Source organism: Berghia stephanieae, chromosome 1 (assembly GCF_034508935.2).
Source record: "Berghia stephanieae isolate SIO BIC M18660-M18661 chromosome 1, UCSD_Bste_1.3, whole genome shotgun sequence".
Classification (NCBI taxonomy): Eukaryota; Metazoa; Mollusca; class Gastropoda; order Nudibranchia; family Aeolidiidae; genus Berghia; species Berghia stephanieae.
In genome coordinates, this window is record NC_088360.1 from 22,093,353 (window position 1) to 22,098,352 (window position 5,000).

Sequence of the window (5,000 nt, forward strand, 5' to 3'; positions counted from 1 at the left end):
GGGTCACCCCGACAGTTTAACTTTAACGTCTGGGTCACCCCGACAGTTTAACTTTAACGCCTGGGTCACCCCGACAGTTTAACTTTTAACTTTAACGTCTGGGTCACCCCGACAGTTTAACTTTAATGCCTGGGTCACCCCGACAGTTTAACTTTAACGTCTGGGTCACCCCGACAGTTTAACTTTAACATCTGGGTCACCCCGACAGTTTAACTTTAACATCTGGGTCACCTCGACAGTTTAACTTCAACGTCTGGGTCACCTGGATAGAATACAGAATTATGGCTGTGGGTCACACATGAATATCTCAAACTTTAAATCTGCTTAAAAAAAACCCTTGTTCACAATTCATTTTACACCATGCAGTCTGTAATGTTTGTATATTATTATTTCAGCAATATGTATTTTGTTTCCATGTTTAATTTTTGACTACCTGTGTATGTAACGTATAGTTCATTCTCTATAAAGCGCTCTGAGATATTTGGTTCATGTCAAGCATTCAACCATTGTCATTAATTTATTATTATGTTATTATGAATTTATTATTCGTATTCCATACATATGGTAACGCCAGGACGACACGCACATATTTATAAATATTAATGTGAAATTGAATGTAAGCTTCAGTTTAATTACCAATACAGATCAAATGAACGTTTCGGGTTTCCCCTTTATCAACAAAACAGGGTGAATGAAACACAAAAGACGAATGTGGTAGTGGTGTTGTTAGCAACGTTCATTCATCCTGTTTTGTTGATAAAGGGTAAACCCGAAACGTTCATTCGATCTGTTTTTGTAATTAATTGAAGCTTGCATTCAATTTGACATTGTTATTTATTTCTTCGAGCTTCGAGCAGCAACTTTGACATCGCACACATATTATTAGCAGCTCAGATTACCTAACGTAATTTTATTGGCTGGATTTAACATTGTTGTCACGGAGGACGTTTCATTTCGTTGGTTTGAGAGCATGTGTATCCATGACAACAAATGGGCCGCAACCATTTTGGGTTATCAGACCTGCCAATAAGTAAGCGTTGATACGACAACATTTGTGACCCAACGTCTCAAAACGGTATTAAGTCGGGATGACCCAGATACTAAAATGTCAAATTAAAGTTAAACTGGACAAAATTATGAATGACTGGTATTCAGCAACCTGAAATATGATATTCATTCTCCTCAATAAAGTTTATAAACTCAACACAAGTCTGATATTTCTGTCTACAAATTCAATTTTCAACATCTTAGTCATCCCGACTTAATATCGTTTTGAGGCGAGGGGTCACATTTGTTCGGTTTTCTTGGACAAGACTGTTTTTAGGCGTTAGGTCATATGTTAGATGCATTATAGGTTACACATGACTTTTCAAATGTTGTTAAAAATCCGAGACATCTGAAGGTAAAGATACACAATTTAGAAATAAGTATATAAGTAAATAAAAATAATTTTAAAATATTCCCTTTAGACATCCCGTGGGGGAAATTTGTCGGGTTTTTTCCAAGGGAAAACTGGAATAACCCAAGCCATCGTTAACTTATAGCCTGACACTGACCAAAAAATGACATCAAAAGACAAGTCTTTGGCCACAAAAGAACATATTGTGAGTTGTATTCAATAGGTCAACCAATGAAGTCACTTTTTTCCTCGAGCACTACTAACGACAACTCACTAGACGGTCCACAAACCTAAAAGGTGACGTCAAACTATAAGTCCTGGTGGGTTCTAGCGTAGCCATCGTTATGTTATAGCCTGATACTGAAATCCAAAAAGACTGGCAGTTTGACGTCATTATTTGGTTTTTGCATCGCCCTGTGAGTTGTCGTTAGTAGAGCTCATGGAAACAAGTGGTCCTATTGGTTGAACTATTGAAAACAACTCAGGATTTGTTTTATTTTGTGGCAAAGACTGGCATTTTGACGTCATTTTTTTTTGTCAGTGTCAGGCTATAACTTTACGATGGCTACGGTTCTAGTGTCAGGCTATAAGTTAACGATGGCTACGGAATAACCCAGGCATCAGCGGCAGTGCAGCGCCGCAAACTGAGCTAAGGCGAGGCGACTTGGTCAGTGTCATACAATGAAGCGAAGACCGTACCGTTGAGCTATGCTGCCCCACGTAGAAACATAAACTAATAAATTAGACTGCTCTCTCTCTCTCTCTCTCTCTCTCTCTCTCTCTATATATAATATATATATATATTATATATATATATATATATATACACACACACACGCACACACACACACACACACACACAAGTAAATCGATGAATGATTTAAGGAATAAATAGTTAAATAGATAAATAAATGAACAGATAGATCAATAGATAAATGAATGAATTATAGTAAAAATAATTGAATGAATGAATAAATACATGAGATGACGTGTTGTCTGAGAGGGCAAATGTTTTCACGCCATGCCGTAGTCATTAGTAAGTTAACGATTACGTTCTCAAGCGACAACGATCGAAGAACGACGACGTGGACGCTGTAGGTTGGAACGTGTAATCGTGAACTTGCTATCGTATGACGGGGGAAATTATAGTGGTAATGTTGAAAAGAAAAGGCAACAGAAATGGTAAGGAAAGCGATTGAACTGCGCTGAACGGATTATTTTTGGGGAGTTAAATAATAAAAAAAAAATTCCAATATTATTATTGTGATATTTGAATACTGTAACGCTTTAATAGAAGTCAGGGTAAAGGAGTGCAAAACATGAAAAGAGTTGAATGGTGTATCGAAACTAAAGGCAATATCGACGTTCGTAATCAAAATAACGCTACCATTGGTGTGGTGGTTTTGGGGGTGGGGGTGGGGGTGGGGGGGGGGGGTATAGAGAAAACAATACAAATAGATTAAAAGGAAACTAGGTTCATAATTTAATTTGATTTTGGTCTTTTCGTTTCGTGAGAGAATGTAAATCAAAAAGAATTTATTGACTGTTGTTGTTGGTGTTGGTGTTGAATAGGGTTGTGTAGGTGCTATTTACTCGGTGTTCGGCTCGCCTTTGATAAAGTCAATCGTGGTAGGGATAAAAGAAAAAGGCAGCCTTTGGAAAGGATCGAATGGGCCATCACGGTTGATTGGGTCTGGCACTTGATCGATGTGGAGCGGCGTTGGAAAAAAAAAAGGGGGGGGGGAGGTAGAGAGAGAGAGAGAGAGAGAGAGAGAGAGAGAGAGAGAGAGAGAGAGAGAGAGAGGGGGGGGGGGAGGGGGGAGCGTATAAATCTTTGGGGCGTGAGAATTGAAATAATATGCAAGTTATCCCGATAAAGAAACAGCTCGATTATTGGTGTTGTGTGTGTGGATGTGTGTGTGTGTGTGTGTGTGTGTGAGTGTGTGGGAGTGTGGATGTGTATGAAGGGATGGATAGTATAGGTGTATATTTTATATGTGTTCCGCCCCGCCCCCCCCCCAAGTGGATGTTGTCATTTTTCACTTATGACTGATATTTTGAATTTAAATTGAAATTGAAATAATGATGATAATGCGGATTGTGATGATAATGATGATGATAAAGCAGGTGATAATTTTAATGATGATAATGATGATGAAGATGGTATGAAGGATAGTGAGATAAAATAAAAGGAATGGCGGAAGGTTGATCAGCTGAACAGCTCTCGTTTAATTCAATCTCTCCTTTTGCCGAATTCCCGATAATGTAATCTCACCTCAATTAACCGGACTCCATAAATGAAACTCTTAAGTGGGTATAAGTAATAGTAGGAATAAGGGAGTGATTATGATCATAAACGGTAGATGGGTTATTCCGCCGTTCTCCAGGAAAACGCCATATTTAAAAATTTGGCCAGAAAAACTCGTTCTTCAAATATCGATCGATTTAGATGACTCTCATATTGGCAAAAAAAAAATGTCAAACCCGGGACTTCGCCACATTTTTTTTTTGCCAATATGAGAGTCATTTAAATCGATCGATATTTGAAGAACGAGTTTTTCTGGCCAAATTTTTTAATATGACGTTTTTCCCCCGTCGGTACGTCGGTATTGTGGATACCGTTCTTACCATAATATTATTATTGTAGTGCAGGAGAAGACGTGGGTTGGCTGGAATTGGCAGTTGGCTGGGCTGCTGCTTGTGTCTCGTGTGTCTGTCTCCACCACCAAGGGGGAAACTACCTGTCTGCCATGCCGTCCTCCCATCACCAAATGCCTTCCTCAGATTTTGGCCGGAAATGATTCGAAAACTTCACTTAATATTGATATATCAATCAATTGGGATTACCCCAATTAAACCTCGCGGCCTTCACAAAAAATCAAATCAAACAACAAATCAAAAAATGGACAAAAAAAAAAAAAAAAAATAAATATATATATATATATATATATATATATATATATATATATATATATATATATATATATATATATATATATATATAACACAAAAAGAAAACAACAACAAAAAAAACAAAAAACACAAAAAAGAGCAAAACAAACCAAGCCCCAGGATTCTTTGGAGTCGTATTGTAGAAAAATCTTTGGCAGTCCCAGGTTGAATCATTAAATTTTCTTTTTTTTTCTTTTGACAAGATCGGGGTCAATTTAAATCATCGATTTATGAAATAAAGGTAAAGTTCTCTGATTAAAATGAAGAAATAGTTATTTTAGAATGAAATGGATATATATATATATATATATATATATATATATATATATATATATATATAATATATATATATATATATATATATATATATATATATATTATATAATGTATGGTTGTTGTATAAAGGTGGGGGTTGCAGAAAGATTGGGGTGACAGTAGATTAGGGGTTGGGAGGGCGGGGTCGGGGGGGAGGGGTGACAGAAGGGTTTGGTAAGAGGAGGGGGGGGGGGGGAGAGGTGACAGAAGAGTTAGGTAAGAGGAGGGGGGGGGGGGGGGTTGTAACTTTAGGGTAGGGGTGGCATTCGACATGCAACAGGGGTTAGCCGATCATTAAAATGATTCCAAAGTCAGCCAAGTGGAATTAAGTCAA

At 37.6% G+C, this 5,000-nt stretch overlaps 1 protein-coding gene across 2 annotated transcripts in view; it reads left to right on the forward strand.

The window, feature by feature from the left end:
• The window catches only part of LOC144970426 (uncharacterized), a 227,617-nt gene that overhangs the window by 13,702 nt on the left and 208,915 nt on the right, over positions 1-5,000 (forward strand). The window lies entirely within an intron of this gene.